The 27,593-nt window shown below is 42.7% G+C and overlaps 1 long non-coding RNA gene across 2 annotated transcripts; it reads right to left on the reverse strand.

Moving 5' to 3' along the window:
- Window positions 1-20,997: 20,997 nt before the first annotated feature.
- LOC133368566 (uncharacterized) lies at window positions 20,998-26,081 on the reverse strand. Of its 2 annotated transcripts, XR_009758695.1 has the most exons (4): window positions 26,048-26,081; window positions 25,560-25,804; window positions 24,978-25,062; window positions 20,998-21,376 (listed from the first exon to the last, which is right to left on the reverse strand). It is a non-coding gene; the product is annotated as an uncharacterized LOC133368566 (long non-coding RNA). The 2 variants fall into 2 exon arrangements; XR_009758694.1 differs by lacking the exon at window positions 26,048-26,081 and having other exon boundaries at window positions 25,560-26,041.
- Between the last annotated feature and the right edge of the window lie 1,512 nt (window positions 26,082-27,593).

The raw sequence follows: 27,593 nt of genomic DNA on the forward strand, positions 1-27,593 counted from the left end.
CCAAATCAGATGCATCTGTTGCCACTATAAACGGTTGTTCAAAGTCCGGAGCTATCAATATCGGACCCTGACACAGCGCTTGCTTCAATTGATTGAAAGCCTTTTGGCACCGTTCATCCCATCTCACACACTCAGCACACTTTTTCTGCGTTAACTCATGCAGTGGGGTTGCTATCTCACCAAACCCCTTTATAAACTTTCTGTAAAAACCAACCATACCTAAAAATGCTCTCCCTTGTTTCCTGATTTCCTCAAGCACTCTTTCATTCTGACTCACTCGTTTGTGTAATGAGAAAGAAATAATCGGGCTTGGCTCCTTGAAACTGCTGAGATGCTTGGGTAAGGTACATGTTATGTCTGCACCATGAGGCTTTTTAACCCCATGATCTAGAGTCATTAGGATTTTTACTTCTGTATACAGACTAGTGAAGAAATCCTTCAAGAACCTCAGGGTATCCTGATCAATATTGAGACGAAGTGGCACTAATGACACTCGTAAACAATACTCTTGTGATCTGCCCGACTCAGGACACACCTGCAATGCTTTGACTGTCAACATATTAGAATGTGCCTTTCTAAACATTTCTTTACTACAGGTAAAGGTATAGAAATTTATTCATCTGAGATGTATCCAAACGATCTCTGTTCTCAAGATCTTGAACCACAACCACTTGACAAGAAACTGGTTGCTTTAACAAAATGACCTCACATTCTGATTCGCCAGATGGATATACTTCAGGCTTGAATCTCACCCTGCTTAATTGTATTTCCATCAAGAAATCTGGGTTCCTTCCTCTTTCCCCACAGGATGTATTACACCCATGCCTCGTGGATGTATGAGAAGGAAAACTCTGAAGACTAATGTAGTTTTTAACCAAAGATGTAGGTGGTGCACTTCCAAAGTCCTTCCCCCCATAAAAGTACCAAATGGGTGAGGTTTCTTTCACAACATAGCACACCAATGGAATAGGAAATCTTAGTAGAGCTTTTGATTTCCCCCCACTTTTCCCCACATTTTCACAGTGGTTCTCCCATTCATTAGGCGACCTCTGCCTGTACAGCACATCATTCTCCCACACAGTTTGATCCCTCAGAGTTTCTGTAAAGGGGATTCTGTTTTGGAGGGCTTTTTCCTTCATCCATTCAAACTGCCATCATTTTTCAGCTCCTCTCTGAACTGCTGTGTCTCTGTGGCAGACCCCATTTGTAACAATGTTTCTTTCGCTCTAGGCATACTAGCAGTTGTTATGGCAACCTCAGGCTGGATCACAGGTTCCACCTTGTTTTCTTCAGCCTCTGATAAAATGGCTTCTGCTGCTTTGCCAAGTCGTTGTCTGGTCCCCACATAAATTTTTCCTCCTGCCCCCATAATATCTCAGCCCAAAATCACAGTTACTTCTTGATGAGCATTGATACCCACTTTGCAAGTCTCCTCCTTTCCCCTCCATTTTAGTTTTATTTGGGCCATGGGAATGCTTTCTGGTTCGTCTCTCACTCCTTGGATTACCAGCTTTGCCTGAGGTAAAATGTCTTCAGATCTTATTAAATCTGGCCTCAGTAAGGTCTGAGCAGCACCAGTATCTAGCAAAGCCCAATATTTTTCCCCTTGCACACACACTTCTCTCAAACTTGAGTCCAAATCTTGGACCTATGACCAGCTTATTTGACAGAACTGTATCTTTTTCCGTTCTCCCTCTCTCAGTTCACTCTTTACTGTCCTTCCTTGAACCGGATTACTGAGGGGGTTTACACTCTCACATTGAAAATGCAGATGGCCTGGCTTCCCACATCGGTAACCAATTTTCTCCTCTGTTTTAGGGAACACAAACTGAGGTGTCTTGTGCCCTTCTGGTTTTATTTGAGGGTTTACTCTCTGTGGTGCCACATCTTTTCTGCCATTGTTATTTGGTCTCAGTTTAAAATCTCTTTGTGGTTTTGCCATCCACCCAGTTCGGTTTGAGGCAAAATGATCTGCCAGCTCTGCTGCTTCTGTTACAGATTTAGGGGAACGATCTTTCACCAGCAACCTAATTTCGGGCAGCAATTGATGGTACAACTGATCCAATATCATGAGGTTTTTCACCTCTTCCACAGACTGAGCTTTCACACTTGTCAGCCATTTCCCAAATATATCCATCAGATTTGCCCCCAGCTCCACGAAAGACCTCCCTCTCTGTATCTGGCAGTTTCTGAAAAGCTTTCTAAAATAATCAGGCCCCAGTCTGAATCTTTTAAACACTGCTTCTTTGAATTCAGCATATGTTACTGGCCTGTCTGAGGGGAAATACTGATACACTTCAGCCAATTCCCCTTTAATCAGATTTGATAAATACTGCATGTATTTATCTTCAGGTAGCCCACACATCTGAGCTGCCTTTTCAAATGTTGTGAGGTAAATGTGAGGATATTGACCAGGCTCATAGACAGCAAAGTCCTTTGGAGTAATTTTTATTTTTGCTCCATCTCTCTCTTTCCTTCTCTCCTCAGAGTGAAATTTCTCCCTTTCTAATTCCAACCTTTCAGCCTCCATTCTCACTCTTTCAGCATCCATTCTCAACTTTTCAGTTTCCAACACACGTTGCTTTTCCTTCTCTTCATCCTCCATCACATGTTGCTTTTCCTTTTCTCTCATCTCCATCCTCAGTTTCACCATCTCAATCTCTCTATCCTTATCTTTTTCCTCACGTTCCCATCTTAACTTCTCTCTTAAATACTCCACATAAGCAGGATTACTTAAACACCCTTCTGTGGCTTCTTCTTTTGCAGGTTCTTTGGTTTGGATTGTCATATATGTTATTAATGCCACTCTCAATTCATCCACCCCTTTACCCTCATGAGGTAAATGGTACTCTATACATTTTTCCACCAGCTCCTCTTTTTTCATCTTTATGAACTCAGCCATGTTTCTCGGAGCTCATTCACTCTTTGCCACACACTCAAGTAATCTTTATTTGTTATTCCTTTACAGTCCCACCACTGTTTAGGGACTCTCTTTTTGTTCGTATCCTCTTTTGTTCATATCCCACCTCTCTTTTTGTTCGTATCCCACCACTACAGCCACCACATGTGACGTCCCTCCCTGGTTCTCCCTGTCAGGTTGCCACCTGCTTGTGGCTACTGCCTTTCACTAGGCACCACCAGGGACACCACCAGTCAGGACTGTCCTTTATATGGTTTCTCACTCCGCTCTAGCACAGATCTCACTAGATCCCACTGCTAGGCAGCACCATCAGTCATGTCCTGTAACCAATACTCCCAGAGACCTTGCCTCAGTCTCTCTATAGCTTGTTATTTTCTGACTGTGTGCCTATCCCAACCCCCTTGTATCTTTATATATAAAGCATACAACTCTGGGTTGCTCTGGATACTTGACTTGTTACAATATCTCCCTTCACTGCTGCCACCATTAGATACAGTTTCTGTTGAACCTTGGTAATTACCTTGCCCTCCCTTCTGGTCTGTATATTCCCCCAGCCAAGGATCAGGCCTTTGGTAAACCAAATAAGTATTTATTTACTAACAACAGGAAATAACAAGATTACTTTAGGAATGTTTCACAAGCGTATGGTTTCATATCTGGTCACTCTTTATGTTTCTGTTCATATATATACTCTTTAAATATCAGCCAAATACAATCCAAACTTCCCTCAGAACTCTGCCAACCAACCCTCACCAAACGACCTCACTCCAACCAACTCAACAACTTCTCCCCCCCATCACTCACAAACCTCCATTTATACCTTCAGCCAGCCAGCCACTCAGCCAATCCTCATCCAGCATACTTCAGCTTCTCACCCATGTACTCCCCCTTTCTCTCTCTGTCAATTACCATACATCACCTAATAGACCCGCACTTACCATATTTACAGATGCTTAACTTACAGGAACATCACATTCTCCCCTAAAGGGGTCACCTTGGGAGTGCACGCCAGGAGACCCCGCAGGGACGTCAAGCTAGAAGAGAGGAGGGAGAGGACCGAATGAGGACCGCAGGCAGAAGCGTTGGGGGAGGGGGCTCTTTCTTCTGGCCCTCCTGCGTTCCTCTTGGGCGGATGTGCTCAGAGAAGCCTTTGGAGGAGAGTCCTCCTGGTCTCTGCAGCTCAGGAGGTGGTGGAGGGACGTCTGGACTCAACAGAGCAGGAGGACGACTGACCCTGTAACCTCCAGGGGTGAAGGCCACGTGAGGGACCCCGGGCACTCCCCCCAGGATATTGAGAAAAGCAGGGGAAACCCTCCTTACATCTTTTGCATGACTGAAGCTCTTGGAGCGCAACCGCCCCTCCTAACCTTAATCTACCCTGACCCTGACCCTGACCCTGACCCTGACCCTAAACCCTAACAAGAAGAATTAAATCGAAAGAAACAAAAATGAAAAGAAACAAAAAATGAAATACAAAAGAAAGATCAAAATAAAAAGAAACAAAATTCAAATGAAAACCAAACGCCGCCTCTCCTCTCTCCTCTCTCCCAACGCCTCCTACTCTCCTCCACACCTCTAACTCCTCCTCTAGAACCCAGGCTGGACACCTCTGGCTGGCAGCTGTTATGCCAGCAGCAAATGATGTCACATTCAGTGTTGCCGTGGCAACCCCCCTGCCCTGACAGTGGGCATTGTTCCTGCAGGGCCTGGAGGCACCTGAGGTTTCGTCTGCTGGCTTCCTTCGCCATCACTCTTTGTTCTCATATCTCCATTTCAGTGGAAAGATTTAGCTGGAGCTACGATGGATTATTGCTGTCGAAAGGCCTCGTTCCTAGTTTTTATGGAAAAATTAATGGCCGAACCCCGAGTGGCTCAAGACATACCCAAACAGATTGTTTCTTAAATACATGGCACCCATTTGTTGCATACATTAATCAAAATGAATCTGGAAATAAACCACCCACGCAATATGCTCACATTTGGAACGCCTGAGAGCTTCGGTGGTATTTTGGAGTCCTCTGGTAGTTTATTGTCTTGATTTTGGCCTTTGGCTTTTATTTTGCCCTTTCCTCTTCTTCTGAATCATCGTTCTGGTCAGAGACTCTTCAAAATTTGCCAAAAATTGATCCTGACAAGGGTTGCCTATCAAGTTTGCGTTTTATTTCATTTATAATTTATAAAGAAAGTTAAGAAACACCTAAAGCCCCCAGGTGAAACTGTGATTGCCCCCTTCGACTCAAAACCTGGTTATGTCACCTTTAGCAGCAATGGCTGCAACCAAACACTTCCTGTAGTTCTTGATCAGTCTCTCACAGTGCTGTGGTGGAATTTTGGCTCATTCTTCCATGCAGAACTGCTTAACTCAGTGACATTTGCGGGTTTTCGAGCATGCACCTTTCAGGTCCTGCCACAACATCTCATTGGGGTTTCAGTCTGGACTTTGACTAGGCCATTCCAAAACTTTACATTTCTTGTTCCTCAACCATTCCGATGTAGACTTGCTTGTGTGTTTCGGATCATTGTCTTGCTGCACGACTCAGCCGCACTTCAGCTTCAGCTTCAGTGGACAGGTGGATGGCCTGACATTCTCCTGTAGAATTCTCTGATACAAAGCAGAATTCATGGTTCGAATCCCCTGCCTGAGTGGGTTCTTTGTGCTGCCCGCCACCCTTTCATCAGCCACCTATGATTTTGCCCAGGGCCCCACAGGCTACAGGAGGACTTGTGGCCCCCTCCTCCAAATTTGGACCATGACCACCAGCTTATGCAAACGGGAGCCCCTACGTTTGTTGCGGCCATGCGGTTCCTTGCGGCTTTTCCGCTAACTCCATTGCGCCCACAGGAAATTCAACGCTGGCATGTCATCCAAGTCCTGATGCAGCAAAGCATCCCCGAACCCTAGCCATCTCGCTAAATCCTTTCATCAAATACACACATCTACCCGAGTCCCTACCAACAAACAAAAAATCATTTAAATAGTGTACTGTCTCCTCCGATCCTGTCCACCTCCTCACAGCCCATTCCAAGAATGAACTAAAACACTCAAATGCAGCACAAGAAATAGAACAACCCATAGGAAGGGCCTTATCCACATCATACTGTCCTTCATAATAAAATCCTAATAAATCAAAATACTTTGGATGAACTGGAAGGAGGCGGAAGGCTGACTTGATGTCACACTTCCACATCTGTGCCCCCCACCACACCTGCGCAGAACCTTTACTGCCCTGTCAAAAGACATTTAGTGAACTGAACATAACTCTTCTGGAATGTAGTCATTCACAGAATCACCTTTTGGATAGGACAGGTGGTGCACCAGCCTAAATTGTCCTGGCTCCTTTTTTGGAACCACAAACAGAGGGGATGTGCGCAGTGTTGGTAAAGGTGGGGAGGAGAAAGGACCCAGCACTCTCCCTGCTTGCACCTCTTTATTAATCTTATCTCTCATTACCTCCTCCATTCCTTCTACTGACTTCAAATTCCTATTAAAACAGGAAACCCTTGGCCCCTGATAGGGAATCCTAAACCCTTCCTTAAAACCTTCAAACAAATATTGCTTTGCCGCTAACTTGGGATAGTTCCTTAACATGTTATTCAATACCAAAAGCTTAATGGGACTGGGGGCCCTTACTTTGAGCAGGGCCAGCAGCCCCTGGTTTCCTTCCTTGGCTATCCCTTGGGAGCCTGAAATTCCTGCCCCTGGGGCAACTGTTAAATGGATGAGCCCTCCCCCCAATGGAGCATTGCCTGAAGCGGCATGGATCTCTGGCACAATGTCCATGGGAGCTGTATTCCCAACAGAGGAGGCGGGGTTGAACTACCTGCCCCGTGCCTCCTCTGGCTGCACTGGTAACCTGTAACTTGGATACCAGATGGCCACTATGTGACCGGTCCCCAGGCACAGCCTTTGCTGCTGACATGAACTGTAACCACAATTCTGGCTCCTGCCTGTCCCATCTCAAACTCGAGTCAAAAGCTATCTGCATCCTAAAAGCCTCATCATAAGCCAGCCATGCCCCACCCAAGAACTCATTATATGCTCTGAATACAATGTCAATGTATTTCATGAGCACAGCTCCCTTCTTGGGCTGTTTTTCCAATACAACCCCAGCATAAGTCAGGAATCCTGCCAACCAACTGGACCAATTCCTATCCACTTTCTTCTTTGTGTATCTTTCCTTCTCCCTGTCCTCCCCTTTGTTCTTATCCACTTGCTCTGGTTCTCTGACAAGGAGCGAGAACACATCCACAAACTCACCCTTCCATATCCTCTCCTTCGTTGCTGGGAGAAGATGATACCCAAGCCTACTCGAGACCCTGCCATATGGGATGTCCGTATCCCTCACCACAGCATACGCATCCTCCTCCCCCTTTGTCCCGGCCACAGCCTCTTCTCCTCCTGTCTGTGCAGCTGCACTACCTATTCCAGGTGTAAATAGCTGCTGTTCTGCCACTATCTGCCCCTCTGAAGGCCTCTGTCCTTCCTCCGGCACATCTCCCATAGCCGCCCGTGTGGATGGCCCTGCTTGTGGCGCCCCCAGTAAGGCCAGCCCCACGGTAGGTGCTGGCCCGGAGCCAGCCATCCCCATGGTTGTGTAAGTGCATTGGCCTCACCTGCCTGGGGGTTTCTCGGTGTCTGAGGCTCCTGAGCTCTCCTCTCTGGTTGCTGTTGCTTCACCTCAACTGACCTTTCCGGTGGTGGGGTAGTAGGGTTGCTAGGTCAGAAGCATCCCAAAACCTGAGAAGCTCTGGGACAGACGGGATGCACTGGCATCTTGTAGAAGACACCCTCCCCTTTGGTGGGGTATATGATTTGTCCTGACCCAGAGCAGATTTTGGGGTGGGCACCCCCAGTTACACATTTTTTCTACGTGTTTTTGTCCGTTTTGATTTTGCATGGAAGCCCTCCTTCATGCCCTACGCCCAGCACAAGCTCTGGCCAGGCAGGACGCAGTGGCATCTCATAGAGGACGCCCTCCCCTTTCCTGGGGTATATGATTTGTCCTATCCCAGAGCAGAGTTTGGGGTGGGCACCCCCAGTTACTTATTTTTATGATTTTATGACATCATTATGTATTTATGATAATATCAGATGCCTGATGATTTTGATTGCATAAATGTATTGTTATTCTTGATGGGGAGAGTCCCCCGATCACAGTGATATATCATATAGGGTACCCCACCATATATTTTGGGGTTCAGAGTAGGGTTGTCATATTGCCCGGTTAGCCAGGTTTTACCCGGATTCTTTGCATGCCACCCGGCGCCCGGCTAGTCCCTTAGGTGGTCCGGATTCTCAGTTTTAATTAAAAAAATAATTAAGTTTCTAGGTGGTCTGGTTCTACAGATATACATAAAAACGTCAGCTGCCCCCAACTGTTAATTTTTTCTTTAAACAGTACTGTATACATTACTATAGCACTTCGTAGCTTTAACCCCGCCCGTTCAGGATTGCAGCCCATCAGTGAAGCCAGGATTGTGTTTCAGTTTCATTGACCTGAGGCAGTGTCTAGCAAACAAAATGGTGGTTTCCCCCCCGTTTATCTGAAAATCTCATAAATTGGGTAAGTATATACATTTCAGTTTCTTTTCCTCTTGTGTGCAGGAGTCAGATCCTGGGCAGTGTTTTGAAAACCTTCCCAATACTTGCTTTTTGTAAAAGCAATGCTAATCCCATATGCCCAGAGTAAATCCCATTGAATTCAATAGGACTTACTTTTGAGTAGACATGGTTATGAATGTGCTGAAAATCAATGGGACTTTGGAGTGAATGTAAAAAAGAATTGTGTTTGTGTTCTAACTCTTTCTGTTTCCCCCCCTCCAGTCTTATTTTAAAGCAAGTAGGCAGGGCTTACTTAGGTATTACAGTTTTTATTCTGTAGGAAACTAATACTGATTTTTTAAAAACTAATACTGATTTTTCTGCAATGACCAACTGGTTTGACAATATACTGTTATATGGGCTGTATGTATTTACACATCTGCAGTGTGTGCGTGTATGGAGTCTTTCAAACAACCCTGTGTGGTAGGGTTGGAAACCAAGGCAGCTCACAACAAGAAATAAAGCCATTTAAAATCCAATAACCATAAAAACACGTATAAACAGTTGCAAAACAGCATAAAGTGGCATGATTTGGAATTTTGGGTTGTGTGAATGAAGTTGCTTATCACTTGAGGTTGCATTTCTGTCCCTGTTTGAGTAAGCCCCACTGAATACACTGGGACTTGCTTCTGAATAAATAAGCCTAGGATTGCACTATAAATATCTTTACAGTTTGTGTAAATAATAAATATATTTGATAGTGATGCTTATATAAATATTTCTTCATTTATCATATTTTTGGTTTTTGGTTAGGAATCCTGACTGGTTGTGAGATGCTTAGTTTTCTGCCTTACTCATAGGAATCTTGTTGTGGTTGGTATGGTATTGCATTTAAGAAATCATGGTACAAAATGGCCTGAATCAGTATAAGGCAGATTCCTTGGTTCCTAAAAGTGGGAAGAGACTCAAGGGCCACAGTGACTCCAATATTTATTTATGTTTATTTACAATATTTATATACCGCTTTATTGTAAAAAATCTCAAAGTGGTTTACAGAAAGAATTAAAACAATAAAATTATTGGCAAAAGCGTTAAGGACAGATACTTAAAAACATTCAAAATAATAAAACGAACAATGAGTAAAAAACAGATTTAAAAACACAATAGCTTCCATAGCAAATTAGCAACCAATGCAGATTTCAGAGCAGAGGTATTATGTGCTGATAGGATCTCACTCATGTCAGCAATTGTGCTGCAGCATTCTGCATTAACTGCATTAACTGCATTCCTCAGGTCAGGCTGTGCTGCATGGGGATTTCTGTGACCTTGGCTGACTGGCTGCTAGGATTTTTTTAGTTTGGGTTTTTGGTTATGAATCCTGACTGGTTGTGGGATGCTGAGTTTTCTGCCTTACTCATAGGAATCTTGTTGTGGTTGGTATGGTATTACATTTAGGAAAGTGATACTGCCTTTTGTGTTGTTGTTTTCCTATTTGCATTTCACTTATCTCTAACCTCACTCCATTACAGCCATAGAAGCAACAGCAAGCATATGCAAGATAATTAACTCCCATTAGTGATAAGAATTTATAATTATTATTTCAATTAAAACAAGAGGCTTATCAATACTTTGAAGAGGACCAGATATTTATTTTCTTTCTGAGTCCAGGACTGGGTCTTTCATGATGCCGGGGGGGGGGGAGGGGGAGCAGGAGAGTAGTCGATAAGACAGACATCTTGGCATTGGTAATCTAATTAGCAAGGTATGTGTGGGGTTGTTGCACACTTCCAGGCCCAGTTTTGTTTTGAGTATGGAGGTGGAAACTGTGTAGATGTGGTTGATCAAAGGGAGAAGAAATTTTGAGTTAAGCAAAGCTCTGCTTTTATAAAACCTAAGAAACATACAGATACTTTGAATGTCTGAGTGCCTGCACTAGTGGAATACTGGAGGAACTTGTAAAACTTGCTGCAACAGCATTTACAACTAAGCATGTGGTGTGAAAGACTCCTTTTCCTAACATTTTGGCTTCTTGTTTTTCTCCACCCACCACATCTTTGAAATATATCGTATATGGTTAACCGTACTGCTGCTCTGACTTACTTTATGTTTGTTGCTATTTTGTGTTTTTATTATGTTTTTATATTGATTGTGTATTTTTATTGTTTTTATTATATTTGTAAGCTGTCCTGAGCTCTGTTTCTAACAGCAGAAGGGCAGGATGTAAATCCTCATAATCAATCAATCAGTATTCCATAGTGTTGGAAACTAGAGTCTAGGCATTTAAGGCTGAAAATGTTGCTTTTTTAAATAAGATTTCTCACATCTTTCCCCAGTTTTTGGTGGTAATTCCTAGGCACAAAAACAAAACAACTGGACAATCCAAATATTAATATGGAAATATTTGTGGAACTGGATTTGTGGAACTGGAATATGGCAGCCCTAGTTCAGAGACATGTTAACTTTGGTTTGAAGTTGCTGTAGTTGTCAACTCTTCTTTTTTAGTGTTTTGAACTTTCAAGCAAATAAGGAACTGGGAACTAGGAACCAACTTCAGCGTCGTATGAGTTAAATAGATTAAACAGTCATGGGGCGGCTGACGTTTTGGTGTATATCTCGGGAACCAGACAACCTAGAAACTTAATTTTTTTTTTAAATGGAAGCTGAGAGTCCGGAGATTAAGGGGTGCTAGCCAGAGAGCCAGAGGGCCCCCCAAACACTGGAGACTCTGGCCAAAAACTGGAGACCTGGTAACTCTATGGGGTAGTGCTGCAATATTCCACAACAATTGCTTAGCAGACGTCCTCCTCACCTTTGCAGACTTCTTGCCAGCAGCCCTTTCCATAGCCTCCAACCTCACCAGAATACTTCTAATGTCAGGGGCACCCTCCCCCTCTGAAGCAGAATCCTCTGCCACCGACTGCCTGTCAGGAACTTTAGCAGGCTGCTTCAGGGCTTTACCTTTTCCCTTTTTACCCCCAACACCCTTTCTTGGTGCCATGCTAACTGATCCTAACTCAACTCTGCCACCCAAATGGCTTAAATAACCATGTTGGTTGGCAACCTCTACCCCTTATCAGGGTTACCATCCCCCAGCAGGATGGGATCCTTACAGTTAAGGCCAAACTGCAAGGTGAGCGTTAACTAGTTTCTCACCTCTTAGGTAATGGCCCACTCTTCCAAACCCTTCTATCCTACAGCACCTCTCAAGCAGGCCTCACTTAAGCCTCCTGCCCTACCCAAGCCTTCTCTCCCCCAACAGCACCCCTTAAGCTCCTCGCTCCTCCACAGAACCTCCTCCCCCCAGGCTCCAAACCCTAGGGGCTAGGCCCCACTGCTCCGCTCCTCATCGCTGTCCCGTCCAAGCTGCTGCGAGGAGCAGAATTCTAGCACCAAAACCCATATAATCATCAGCTGTTAACCCATTTTGTGCAGCTCAAGTACCATTTTGTTCCATTCCTGTGATGATCATGTTCCCACTCAACGAAGGGGCCAGTTCATCCAGCACGCAGCACAGGACCTGTCACCAGAGGAGATGTGGGCTTGTTCCGGGATTGTAAAGAAATGAGTTTGGTTGCATCAGTGGTGGCAAATGAATTTCAGATGAAGGACGAGGAAAGTTAGGGTCTGAAAACCCACCATATCTCTGGTCAGGGTTGTTGCTCAGGAGGAATGGGTATTTGCCAACTTCTGAAATTGATAAGAGGATTCCATCAGACAGGGGAGGAAGATAGTCTGCTGGGAAGTTATAAGGATTACGAAGAAAATTATGGGGCCGTCTCCATGGAATTGGGTGGAGCACTGACATCACTCTGATGTTGATAGATGATGTTCCAGTCCAGAAGGAATCTGCAGGGAGAAGGAGTGGAATCATTTACGCTGGTGAACGTTGCTGTGCACTTGAATACTAGTTTACTTATTTATGTGAATGAGCATTCATCAACACAGAGAGAGCTGTCCTGCTCTCTGATGTTGAACCAAACACATGATACTGTGGGGGAAACCCACATGCACAACTCAGATTCACAAGGGGCTTGGTTCAAACTTCTTCTGTTTGGGAATCATTATTATTATTATTTTACCTGTTGTGCTCAGCAAACATTCATTTAAGATGATCTTGGAAAAGTAAATGTTATTTCTTCATACGCTTTGTGGCAACCTCAACTGAGTCTATGACAATCGGCATTCTAACTTTAATGCTTTGGGACTGATCCCTAGTTGCAGAATGTTCCAAAAGGAACAACCATTGAAGGTAGATCCTCTACTACAACAGAATTTCAAAGCGCTTTGATCTATTGAGAGCCAGTTTACAGAATACTAGAGGGAATCTCTTTCTAGAAAGGGTTATGCCTCAGTCCAATTTCAACCACAACCCTGAGAGGTTCCTTGAAATTGAGGGGTGATAACTGGACCAAGCTCAGCTCAGGTCTTAATATCTGAGGAGGGACAGTTCAACCCAGATTGTTAATCCTTTTGAAAAGGATGCTGGAATTTTACGTTGCCTTCATGAAGGCAAATGAAGCAAAAGGGTGCATAACTGTAAGGAGAAAGTTGGAAGGAGAATTGAAAAGAGCCTTGAGCAGGTAGGTGTAGGTACGAGTGTCAGAGGTGCTGAGCAATATTTGATCAGATCAAGTCTGGTTTGTCCTGGTGAAGAGCGTCAGCATTTCTGACACCTAAACCCATGCAATCGTCACCCATTATTCATTTTGTGCAATTTGGGTACCATTTTGTCCCATTCCTGCGTGAATCACATTGCCATTCCAAGAGGGACCATCTCATCCTGCACTCGGCATGGGAGCTGTCACCAGAGGGGATGAGAGTTTGTTCTGGGACTGTAAAGGAATGAGTTTGGTTGCATCAGTGATGACAACTGACCATTAGCTAAAGGATGAAAAAGGCCAAAAGCAGAGACCTCCCCCCTTGTGATTCCCAGCAACTGGTATTCAGAGGCTCACTGCATCTGCAGGTGGACACAGAGCATAGCCTCTGTGGCTAGTAGCCACAATGAACTGGCTTAAACCCATCCAAGTTGGTAGCCATCACCACCTCCTGTTTTTTTAAAAAAACCATTTGACTTTATCTGTGGTATTAAATGGATATTTTATGTTTTATGAAAAGCACATGGAGGTTTTTGATTAAGCTGCATATCTTTTTCATTTATTTATTTATATTAAACAATCCTGTTAAATAAAAACATAAAAATAAAATGAAATCATCACATAGTGAAATATTGACTTAGGCACCTACTGAAAAGTTGTTTCCCTAGACTTTGGGAGAAGACTGTTGCCTTCTGGATTCATAACTCAGAATCTGGGAGGTAAAAGATACTTAGTGGTCTGAGCTGCGTGTGTGCCAGTATGTGTATTTACCTAAGAAGCAGGCTTTTACCCTGCATTTTTATCATGGAGACTTAAGACGTAGTAAAATAAGAAAAGCTACTTTATTTATAGAGATACATAGCAGATAGGAAAGGCATACCTAGTTCTACCTAACTAAGTTGGAGGTGCAATGACCAGATGTGGGTACTGCCCTCGTGGCTCAGGAGAGAGAGCAAAGTCAAAGATGTCTTCTCTCTCCTCAAACAGTCAAAGAAGAAGACAAAGGAAGAAGGGGTGGGTCAGCTTCCTGAGCATATCAGTTTACAATGGAAGGAAGTTAGGCAGAGAAGAGCACAGGTAAAGGTAGGCTAGCCTAGCCAGCTGGAGGACCCGAACTCGATCTTCCTTCCATAATACACACAAAAGAACCCTAACAGGAGTTGTTCTTGCCCCACTTCCAACAACTCAGAAAGCAGAAACAACTTCCTAAGACACCACTCTTTTACCATCAAATATTTTCCTTTGCTTGTTGTTTGGAAGATGTTGTTTGGACGACCCTGTGCCCTCAAAAGAAAGGCTTGCATTTCACTTGCAAATTTTCCCAGACTGACAGTGAAATCCTACCTATGCCTACTCAGAAGCAAACCTCATTGAGTTCAATGGAGCTTGCTCTAGGTGGGGATCCCTATTGCTAATAATGAACTTGATGCCACTGGATTAGATCACACACCAAGGCTGAAAGAAACTTATCACACTGTTCCAGCTATAATCATATTCTTCCATTTGCACGGCGAGTCACACCAAGTCTGTGAGTCGAATCATACATTTCCTAGTGTTTTCATTTGCCTCTTCCCAAATTCAGTTTCCCAAACCAAAATCCCAAGCAAATATGCTCCAGAGGCACAGAGTGCCTTCACACCATCTTCTCGCAAAGAACTTATTTAAAGATAACATACCAACAGCAGGAAAAGGTGAGCCCCAGAAATGGAGGGAAGCCAAAAGACACGGGTGGAAACGACTGAAATGGTGAGAGCATTTATACTGTTTCCCGACTTCCCGATATTGAGTCAGCACTGTTCTGAGAAAACATCCAGATCACTAAGGTATTAAGATTTTAAGAGCACATCATAAATCCGGCCCATTATGAGATTGGAACAGGATACAGCACTAACCTGTCTGCCGTAATTTATAACCTAAATGGGGGTATTTTAATTGGAAAGTCTGACATTCTTCTCATTGAAGATATGCCATTCTTGGTGTACCACTTCAAGATGCTGAATGACATTCCTAAACACCTTATTTTATTTATTTATTTATTTATTTGTTTCATTTTTAAACCGCCCATAGCGAGTGGCTCTCTGGGCGGTGTAACAAAAGATTAAAATACAGAATATCACAATAAAATCAACCTACCAACAGCTTCAAAAGATATGGAAGAAGATAAACTCAAAGATATGGATATAATTCCTGGGAAACAAAGTCAACAGGAACATGCAGAGGAGGGGAAGGAAGACGATGGATTAAAGGGTGCATCAGGTACATTTTAAAATACACGCTTAAAGATGGATTACAAATATCTAACTTGGAATATAAATGGAGCCAATACGGCGCAGAAGAGAAAGAAAGTGTTTCATTATTTGAAAAAATTAAAATTGGATATAATTTGTTTACAAGAAACTCATATTAAGAAGAAAGATTCCAAATATTCGATCTGTAAAAATTTGGGTGAAGAATTTATTTCGGCTGGATCAAAAAAAATGGAGTTGTTCTTTACATTAACCCACAATTGCTTCCTAAATTGATATTACTGGATGATAGTGGTAGATTTGTGGGGGTTGAAATTACTTTACAGGGCATAAAAATTTTGATAGTGGGTATTTATGCCCCCAATGAAGATAAAACAAGGTTTTACACAGGACTTATGGAAAAATTGTCAGAGTTTTCATATGATCATTGGTGTGTCATGGGTGATTGGAATGGGGTAATTTCACCAAAAATTGATAGACTTTCTGAAAAAAATATTAAAGAGACACAGGGTAAATTACCAAAGATTTGCTTTGAACTGATGGAAAATTTAGAATTGGTGGATACCTGGAGATATAGAAATGATAACGCAAAGGAATTTACTTATTTTTCAGAAAGACATAAAACATTCTCGAGGATTGATATGATTTGGATGTCTAAAAATCTAGTGAAAGATATTTTTAAAATGGATATATTACCAAAAACTTTTTCGGACCACAATCCTGTGATATTAACTTTAAAAAAAAAAATCTTGGATTTAGATGGAGACTAAATGAATCTTTATTACAGAATGACAAAGTAGTACAAGAATGTAAGAAGAAATTAAAAGAGTTTTTTGAACATAATTTACATAAAGGAACAAATGAAAATATTGTTTGGGATACAAGTAAGGCATTTATGAGGGGATATTTTATTAAATGTAACTCTGAATTAAAAAAAAGAAACAACAGAAAATGCAATTAATTTTGGAAGAAATAAAACAAAAAGAGGAAGAATTGAAAAAGAATCCAACTAAAGTTTCTATTGTAAATCAAATTAAAATGTTACAGAATCAAATATCAATGCTGACAGTTAGAGAAATTGAAAGGAAACTAAATTTTGCTAAACAAAGGACTTTTGAATTTGCAAATAAACCGGGGAAATGGTTAGCATATAAATTAAGAAAAGAACGTCAAAAATATTATTTTAAAGATACAAGAAGGAGATGAGATGCTGAGAGATAATGTAAAAATCAAAAAGACTTTTCATCAATATTATTCAACATTGTACAAGTGTCAGGAAATCCCATCTGAAAAAATGGAAGAGTATATATCTAAACAGAATTTGCCTAAAATTACAGACTTTCAGAGACAAGCTATTAATGGCCCTATCACGTCAAGAGAGATATCTGAAGCTATAAACAAAATTAAATCAGGAAAGGCGCCAGGACCAGATGGGTTATCTGCAATGTACTATAAATGTTTGGAGGAAGAACTCTTGCTATCTTTACAGTATACAATGAGTTCTATTTTGCAAGAGGGAAAGATACCGGATAGTTGGAAAAATGCTAACATAACATTAATACCTAAAGAGGAGCAAGATTTAACTAAAACAAAAAATTATCGGCCAATATCTCTATTGAATAATGACTATAAAATTTTTACAATGATCTTGGCAGAAAGAATGAAAATAATATTGCAACAATTTATCCAGGAAGATCAATCGGGGTTTTTACCTAAAAGACAATTACGTGACGTCAGGAATGTCTTGAATATGTTGGAATATTTAGAACAACGAAATGATAAACAAGCAGCTTTGATTTTTTTAGATGCTGAGAAAACATTTGATAATTTGAATTGGAAATTTATGTTTCAGGTTTTGGAGCAAATGGATTTTGGAGACAATTTTATAAAATGGATTAGATCGATTTATACATTTCAGAAGGCTCAGATAATTGTTAATGGAGATTTAATGGATTCATGTGAAATACAAAAGGGTACAAGACAGGGATGTCCATTATCTCCCCTTCTATTTATTCTGGTCTTAGAAGTGCTGCTTAGAGATATAAGGCAATATAAAAGGATTTCGGGATTAAAGATAAAAAAAGAAGAATATAAACTGAGAGCATTTGCTGATGATTTGATAATTGTATTAGAAAACCCTTTGGAAGGAATTAATGTATTGATGGACAAATTAAAAGAATTTGGACCGTTAGCAGGATTTAAGATCAACAATCAAAAAACAAAGATGTTGGTGAAAAATTTAACTTTAAGGGAACAGAAAGAGTTAATGGACAAGACAGATTTTACAATAGAGAAAAAGTTGAAATATTTAGGTATCATTATGACAAACAAAAATTCAAAGTTGTTTTATAATAATTATGAAAAATTATGGACAGAGATTAAGAAAGATCTGCTAAGATGGGATAAACTACAATTGTCATTAATGGGTAGAATATCTGTGATAAAAATGAATGTATTACCGAGAATGATGTTTTTGTTTCAAACAATACCTGTAATATCCTCTGATTTACCTTTTAAACAATGGCAAAAAGATATCTCTAAATTTGTATGGCAAAGAAAAAAACCAAGAGTTAAATTTAAATTACTACAAGACGCCAAAGAAAGAGGAGGACTGGGATTACCAAATCTGAGACTTTATTTTGCTGCCTGCTGTTTAGTCTTGATAAAGGAATGGATTTTATTGAGGAATAAAAGACTATTGGATTTGGAGGGCCATAACCTGAAGTGGGGATGGCATGGATATCTATGGTATGACAAAGTAAAAGTAAATGTAGACTTTAATAATCATTTTATAAGATGTCCTCTGTTGAAAATATGGAATAGATATAAACCAAGGTTCTATTTGAAAATACCATTATGTGTCTCAAGTCAAGAAGCGTTTTACAGAAGAGAAATGGCTGGAAAAGAGAAATGGTTAACTTATCAAGAACTATTAGAAAATGTACATGGAAAATATATAATGAAAGAGAGAGAACAACTGATAAAGGAAGGATATAGTTCTCAATGGTTTGCCTATTTACAATTGTTAGAAAGATATAAAATGGACAAGAAAATGTATGGGTTTGAAATAAGTAAATCTGATTTTGAAATAGGTTTGTGTACAAATGATGAAAATACAATTGCGAAAATGTATAAACTCTTACTGAAAATGGACATGGAAGAAGAACAAGTAAAAGAGTGTATGGTAAAGTGGGCAAAATTTTTTGGTTATAACATACAAATGGATCAATGGGAAAATATGTGGAAAAAAGGCTTGAGATTTACATTATGCTATAATCTTAAAGAAAATTTCTATAAAATTATGTACCGTTGGTACATGACTCCAGAAAAGTTGTCAAAAATGTATAGTAATGTTTCTAATGTTTGTTGGAAATGTAAACAACAAGAAGGATCATTTTATCATATGTGGTGGCTGTGTAAAAAGGCAAAATCATTTTGGGCACAGATAGGTAGGATGATGCAAAAAATTCTAAAGATAAATATTCAGTCAAAACCAGAATTTTTTTTATTGGGTTTTATGGATAAACAAATAGAAAAGAAATATGGAAGAATAATATTATATATGATTACGGCAGCAAGATTATTATATGCACAAAAGTGGAAAATGGAATCAACAGCAACAACGGAAGAATGGTTATTGAAATTAATGGACTTAGTAGAGATGGATAAATTGACATGTCTACTTAGAGAAAAATCGACAGACACATTTCTTAAGGAATGGAAGCCTCTCTTAGACTTTTTGTTGAAAGATCAAAATAAAATGATGATATTGGGATTTGACGATTAACTAAGATAGCCTATGGAGAAAAGTGATCCTGTATGTATATATTAAGGGACAGTTTTGATGTATATTATATACTTATAGCTGATCTGCGACAAATCGGAAGTCAACTATTTTATTTTATTTTATTTTTTTCTTTTGTTGTATTGTTATGTTTTTGTTGTTTGATTTTGTTTTGTTTGTTTTTTGAAAAATTTGAATAAAAATTATTAAAAAAAATACTTAAACACAACAGGCACATTCACACAACAATACATAAAATGCACATAAATACATACAAACACATCCACACAATCTCATTCACGCAAACACATCCACACAATCTCATTCACGCACACAACAAGCAAACAAACAAACAATTAAAATGCACCCAAACAACAACAATAGCAGCCGGCATTAAAAATACTCCTCCGCATCAAGCTTCGTCCATAAGTAATGTCTTCAAATAAAGTTGTAAAATATCTGCCCGCGACCCAATAAGCAAACAAGTAAGCAAGCCAGAAGGACAGGACACGCCCCAAGCAGCAAACTTGAATGGAGTGGCGGCAAGCAGGCAGAAAGCCACGATGAAACAGTGACAAAGGAGCAGGCAGAAGCAGCGGAACCCAGCAGCAGCGATCCAGTGAACTTGAATGGAGTGGCAGCAAGCAGGCAGAAAGCCACGATGAAACAGCGACAAGGAGCAGGCAGAAGCAGCGGAACCCAGCAGCAGCAATCCAGAGAGCTTGAATGGAATGGCAGCAAGCAGGCAGAAACCCAGCAGCAGCAATGCCTCGAGAACCGCAGCAGCCAAGGCAGCAACGCCACGGCAATAATGGCCCCCGACCCCCTACACACTCCAGGGGCAGCACGCCAAAGATGGAACTCCGCAATGGGCCAGAGCAACCCAAGAACCGCAGCTCCGCCCCAAACCGAAGGCCAAAACAGCAAACTGGGTCCAGGCAAAGATGTAAAAGCAAAAATGTAAAGTCCAGCCACAGTCCAGGACCACACCAACGCCAGCATAAACAAGGACATTGATGGTAAGGTAAGGTAAGGTGATAAATACCAGGCGGTAGGAAGGGAAGAAATTAGGAGCTGAGGTGCAGAGCTCCCAATCAAACATCCTCTCTCGTCGCCACCTTAGCTATATAGTTACATAAAAATAAATGTGCATCTAGGAAGTCCTTAAAATGCCAGCTCTAGTTTGTGCAAAACGAGTACTAGGAAATCCTAAGGAGGTGGGGTGGGATCCTTGGCACTCCTGATGTTGCTGGATGCAATTCCATTCATCCCTAATCATTGCCCATGCATGATGGTTGAGACTCATGAGACCTGGAGTTCAACATCATCTCTACCCACGTTCTCAATGCCATGCATAATTTTATACACTTCTATCATGTCTCCTCTGACCCGCCTTTTCTCTAAACTAAAAAGCCCCAAATGCTGCAACCTTTCCTCGTAAGGGAGTCGCTCCATCCCCTTGATCATTCTGGTTGCCCTCTTCTGAACCTTTTCCAACTCTAGAATATCCTTTTTGAGATGAGGCGACCAGAACTGTACACAGTATTCCAAATGTGGCCGCACCATAGATTTATACAACGGCATTATGATATTGGCTGTTTTATTTTCAATACCTTTCCTAATTATCGCTAGCATGGAATTTGCCTTTTTCACAGCTGCTGCACACTGGGTCGACATTTTCATCGTGCTGTCCACTACAACCCCGAGGTCTCTCTCCTGGTCAGTCACCGCCAGTTCAGACCCCATGAGCATATATGTGAAATTCAGATTTTTTGCTCCCATATGCATAATTTTACACTTGTTTATATTGAATTGCATTTGCCATTTTTCCACCCATTCACTCAGTTTGGAGAGATCTTTTTGGAGCTCTTCACAATCCCTTTTTGGTATAACAACCCTGAACAATTTAGTGTCGTCAGCAAACCCCCCCCAAGTAATGCGCAAAAGTAATGCTGGAAACATTACCATTACTCCTCAAAAGTAATGAAGTTACTACTCATTCTATTACCAGCAAAATGTAATGAAGTTACGCACTTGTTACTCAAAAAAGTAATAAATTACAAGTAATTCATTACTTGTAACTAGTTACTTCCAAGCTCTGAGCATGGATTGAATAGTTAGCTATCAGGAAGGGTGGGTCCGGCTGGGATGATGTAGACTTCTTGCAGGAAGGGTGGTCTCCCGGTCATGGGTCCGAAGACGATGGGAGGGCCCTCGAAATGGCCGGGTCGGAAAGTGTATATTCGCACTGAATAGATGGCCATGTTGGAATTACTGGAAGGTAGTCTAGAAGAAGACATGCAGAAGAGGAGTGAAGGCAGGCCATGCTCATGATATTTGTTTTAAAAAACCTCACTATATAACATATTTATTTATTTTTTTATCTATTTATTCAATCTGTATCCCGCCCTTCCTCCCAGCAGGAGCCCAGGGCGGCAAACAAAGCATCAAAACACTCCAAAACATCATAAAAACAGGTCTTAAAATACATGAAAACAAAACAGCATTAAAAACATTTAAAAAGAACCTTTAAAAAGGGTTAAAAACATTATTAAAAAACATATTAAACAATTCTGACACAGATGCAGACTGGCACCTGCCTGATATTCAAAGGGAGAGAATTCCACAGGGTAGGTGCTGCCACACTAAAGGTCCGTTCCCTCTATTGTGCAGAACGGACCTCCTGATAAGATGGTATCTGCAGGAGGCCTCACCTGCAGAGCGCAGTGATTGACTGGGCATATAAGGGGTAAGACGGTCTTTCAGGTATCCTGGTCCCGAGCTGTATAGGGCTTTGTACCCCAAAACTAGAACCTTGAACTTGGCCGGTAGCAAATGGGCAGCCAGCGCAATTCTTTCAGCAGCGGGGTGACATGTTGGTGATACCCTGCTCCAGTGACCAGTCTCGCCCCCGCATTTTGCACCAGCTGCAGCTTCCGGACCAACCTCAAGGGCAGCCCCACATAGAGCGCATTACAGTAATCCAGCCTAGAGGTTACCAGTGCGTGGACAACAGTGGTCAGGCTATCCCGGTCCAGAAACGGCCGCAGCTGTCTCACCAGCCGAAGCTGGTAAAAGGCACTCCTAGCCACGGAGGTCACCTGGGCCTCTAGCGACAAAGATGGATCCAGGAGCACCCCCAGGCTACGGACCTCTTCTTTCAGATGGAGTACGACCCCATCCAAAGCAGGCAACTGACCAATTATCCAAACTCGGGAACCACCAACCCACAGCGTCTCCGTCTTGCTAGGATTCAGACTCAGTTTATTGGCCCTCATCCAGCACACCACTGAGTCCAGGCAGCAGTCCAGGGCTTGCACAGCCTCTCCCCATTCAGATGTTACGGAGAAATAGAGCTGGGTATCATCAGCATACTGCTGACACCTCGCCCCAAAGCTCCTGATGACTGCTCCCAAGGGCTTCATATAGATGTTAAACAGTATGGGGGACAAGATGGTACCCTGTGGCACCCCACAGCACAGCTGCCAGGGGGTCAAAAGACAGTCACCCTATGCTATTCTCTGAGAACGACTCTGGAGATAGGATCGGAACCACTGTCAAACAGTGCCTCCAATACCCATCTCACCAAGTCAGCCCAGAAGGATACCATGGTCAATGGTACCAAAAGACTTTGAGAGATCAAGTAAGAACAACAGGGTCGCACTCCCCCTGTCATTTTCCCGATAAAGGTCATCCATCAGGGCGACCAAGGCCGATCCAGTCCCATAGCCAGGCCTGAACCCAGACTGGGATGGGTCAAGATAATCTGTTTCATCCAAGAGTATTTGCAGTTGCTGCGCCACATCCCTCTCAATCACCTTCCCTAAGAAGGGGGCATTTGCAACCAGTCGGTAGTTGTCGCATACCAATGGGTCCAGGGTGGGCTTTTTCAGGAGTGGTTGAATCACCGCCTCTTTCAAGGTGGCTGGAACCACTCCCTCTCGCAATGATGTGTTGACCACACCCTGGATCCACTCGGTCAGACCCCCTCGGCAAGCTTTAATAAGCCAAGAAGGGCAAGGGTCGAGAGGACACACTGCTGGCCGCATCATTGCAAGCACCTTGTCCACGTCATTGGGCCGCATCAACTGAAACCGTTCCCAAGAAGTTGCAGCAGATGTTGCCTGTTTCATTGCCCTTAGCTCACTGGTGTACCAAGGTGCAAGCTGGGCTCCACAGTGCCGGAGAGGGCGATCGGGGGCAACCGTGTTGAGAGCCCGATGCGCCTCGCTGTTCTACAGCATGACAAGGGCTTCAACAGGGTCACCTGCTCTATCTACTGGGAACTCCCCCAGGGCATTCAGGAATCCAGTGGATTCCATTAGGCTCCGGGGGCAGACCATCTTAATCTGTCCACCACCCCTGCAAGGAAGGATTGGAGCCATAAGTCTAAACTTCACCAGGAAGTGATCTAACCATGACAATGGGGTGACGTCCACCCCCGCTATCTCCAGACCACCCCTTCCTCCATCTGGAGCAAAAACCAAGTCGAGGGTGTGCCCTGCCCTATGTGTTGGGCTAGTAACAAGTTGAGACGCCCCATGGTCATCATGGAGGCCATGAAGTCCGAGCCGGAACACTAGTGGCAGCCTCAGCATGGACATTGAAATCACCCAGGACTATCGTTCTGGGCTCCTCCAACTCCACAGCTGAGATGACCTCCACCAGCTCAGTCAGAGAAGCTGCCGGGCAGCAGGGTGGATGGTACACCAGCAGCAACCCTAGTTTACTGTCTCCTCGGCCCGACACCAGGTGCAGGCCCTCACAGCCAGCTCCAAGACAGAGTGGTTTCCTGGTGACAGAGATGGAAGTTCTGTAGACCACAGCAACTCCTCCCCCCCGTCCCTGCAGCATGTGCTGGTGCTGCAGCGAATATGCAGGTGGGCAGAGCTGAGTCAGATCAACCCCTCCAAGCTCACCCACTCAGGTCTCAGTAATACACACCAAATCGGCACCTTCATCCACAATCAAGTCATGGATTTATGTTGTACACCGCCCAGAGAGCCGTTGGCTGTGGGCGGTATAGAAATTGAATAAAATAAAATAAATAAATAATGGATGAGAGTGGTCTTATTATATACAGATCTGGCGTTAAACAACAACACACACAGGCCAGTGGGCACAGCAGATGAGCAAGGAGGAACCAAACCATGAGAGGAGTGGCAGCAAGGAACAAGGTGCAGATAACCTTGCCTTCGCCTTCTCGGGTAATTCACCACCTCCCCATGGCTATATTTCCCTCTGCCCATAATCACTGAAATTGGGGTGGCATCACCCATGTTCCTCCGTACTAAGACTCCTCCTAAACACCTAATATGGGCCCAACACAAGCCCACCAACAAAGCCTGCCAGAGCAAATTATCCCAGTAGGCCTCTGCGAGGATTGGGAACAGTCACACCCATTCAAACGTTTTCACACAGGGCCCGTCTACTCCCCCTCACACCCAGGTAGGGCCAGCCTTCTGCCAGTTACAGACTCTCACTCTGAAGGCATCTGGTGACTTTCTCCTCTCATTCAGTTCACTGCACAGGCTCCCACCCTGTGCAGGAACTACACATGCACCATACGCCCTCCCCACCACCAATCTCCTCTAGACTGGTTTAACAGGAAACAAATAAAAAAAACCAAGAAAAAGTATTAGAAGAGGGGTAGCGCCCTCACCCTCGGGACTCCCGAAGGGGCTCCCGAAGGGCAGCTGTGCTTTTATGCCACCTGGTCCAGCCAGCAGCTGTTGCAAGGGGCTGCGAGATTAACTGCAGCCTCTCTCTGGAGCAAGGGCCAGGCAGGGGGTCCCAGTCCTTGCACCACTTACCAGGGACTTCAGCTGTCTGGACAGACAGCAGCCCAAAGGAGCTAGTAGCAAGCACCCAGATACCAGATACTCACTCCCAGGGCAGGTCTTCCTCAGTCCCCTCGTGCTGCAGCTGTTCCCGTTTGATATTAGGGTTTTGTCACAGGTCAGACCAGACAACTTTCAGCCCACAGAAGTCAAGTGTTGAGTTGGACAGAAGAAAAATCCACTTTAGCGTGAAGCACAGCACAAGCCCACCTAAAAGACCACCTTCTCCCCTACAGACTCTGTCAGGTGTTAAGATCAGCAGAGGAGGCCCTCAGGGTGGTGGTGGACCAGGAGAGGATATCCTCTGTGGGCATACTCAAACTCCCTCCCCACAGAGGAGCACCTGGCACTTTGTTCAGATAGTCACTTTAAATATGATTGATTTACTTTGCAATTTTAGTGAAGTTTTCTATAGTAAAGCATTCTCTTTTGCTTCTGTTTCTGTGAATCTGTGAACTACAGCAACACTTTGCAACACTAAAAAAAAAGCTCCATAAACAATTGTGGAATAATGGCACTGACTGTTCTGTATAATAATTTCCAATGGACATTAGGAGTGTCTCAGTTTGCACAAGATAAAAGAATGGGAGGTGAAATATATTCTAGCAAAATTAATTGAACACGCCCACCTTTCCTTAAGTGGAGTAGTTGAAGCATAGCAGGCTGAAACATGCATCTTGTGCAGGCCAAGTTTGTTTTTTCCAACAGCTAGAGTCATTGCTGAAGTATCAACGTATTGTAATCCGTCTGATTTTACATCAAAGTGCAGTTTTAGATTCAACTGTTAATGTGCCCAAAATAGAAATAGAGCATAACTTTCAGTTTGAAACAAAAGAGGCTATCTTCACCATCATATGACATCGCAATAAAAGGGCTTTGAAATTAAGGAAAATAAATTTGACACAGATTTCTACAATGAATAATGAGAGAAATAATTTTTTAGGACAGATTCTCTGCAGAAAGAGTAGTAACACAGAGAAGAATCAAAGTAAGAACACCAACAAACATACAAAAATGTAATTCTCCATCTTTGGAAATGGCAGATGTTGCCACCACTCACTGTATGCTCAGAGGCACCTGTTACCAAATTCACTAGATATTTAGCTGAAAAGGATACATACGGCAGATGAAAAGGAGCAGCTGAACACCAAGAGATGCTATTGTAATATCTCAGGGCTCCTTTTATACTGTTTCATTCAGAACATCAGCGTCCAGAGTCAGCAAAAAAGAGCTAATTGTTGAATGCAGCCTTCGGCAAACTGTTTGTGACTTGCGGGGAGTCTTGTGAACCACACCCAAGAGGTTTTCTTTCATGGAGTACAAGTTGCCTCATTTGGGAAGACATCCTGTTTCTGTTAATTGGTGTTTGGTATGATTTCCCCTGTCTTGATCAATGCTGTGGACGCTTATAACAAAAAATAAGCTGACCTTGGCGCCGTTGGAGTGGAGTGTCTGGCATCTACAAGATCAGCATTTGTACACACACCCACAAAGAAGACTCATGAGATGCAAACTCTGGATAAGGTTACATTTATTAATATAACAACTTGCGGGAACTGTTGGCCAAATTAACTAAATTAACTGGCCATGAGGCGTGAATTAGCTAATTCTGAAAGGTAAACCTCTCTCTAGGCCACTGGGCATGTGATACAGCTGCTGACTGTGGCTCCCCACCCAAAGATGTAGAAGAACTTCCTGCCTTGCTAGGTGAGCCTTGAGCGTGGACCCAAAATGGCCCGCCAGGCCCTGCTGAACCAGTGTTCAGGGGCTCCCATTAGGGATCTGCTGGTGCTTTAACCCAACAATGCCTCAGTAGACTTTGTTTTTCTCTCTCCAACTGCCACACCGGCACAGACTCTCTGCCCCAAAGAGCAACCAAACTGCACCACTCCCATATGCCAATCTAATTCATCCAACAGTGTGAAGTAGGAAAAAAGGAGGGACCCTTTGGCCAGTCAAGGTATTACCCCAAAATGTCCTGCTTAGACCCTTCTAGCAGGTGACTTGCTAAGCCTACAATGTGCATATATACTCAGGGAGGGAGGGTGCAGCCCACTGGTGCACACTTCCTCCTCATATAGATATTTTTGTAAACATTGCTTGGTTGGAAAACTGCATCACAACATTCAAGAAAGAGCGGATCTTGAAGGATGACTGCTGTGATGTCCTTCTATGTTAAAAGCTGTAAATCTGGTAAGTGCGGGTTTATATGGGGATCTATGGTAAGTGAATTGAGTAAGAGGGGGGAGTACATGGGTTAGAATGCTGGAGAATGCTGTATGATGATTGGCTGAGCGTTTGAGTGGCTGAAGGTATAAATGAGAGGATTTATTAATTAATGTATTTATTTATTAAATTTCTGTACCGCCCCATAGCCGAAGCTCTCTGGGCGGTTCACAACAGAATAAAACATCAATATACAATTAAAACCACATATATAATTCAAAACACACAGAAATACGAAATATTAAAAAACTAATATATTAAAAATACTAAAAGTGTTAAATATAAAAATACGAAGATGTTATAATGTGACATAATTAAATTAAAATGCCTGAGAGAAGAGGAAGGTTTTAACCTGGCACCAAAAAGATAATAACGTTGGCGCTAGGCATACTTCAAGGGGGAGATCGTTCCATAGTTCGGGGGCCACCACTGAGAAG

This window comes from Rhineura floridana, chromosome 12 (genome assembly GCF_030035675.1).
Source record: "Rhineura floridana isolate rRhiFlo1 chromosome 12, rRhiFlo1.hap2, whole genome shotgun sequence".
In the NCBI taxonomy this organism is placed as follows: domain Eukaryota; kingdom Metazoa; phylum Chordata; class Lepidosauria; order Squamata; family Rhineuridae; genus Rhineura; species Rhineura floridana.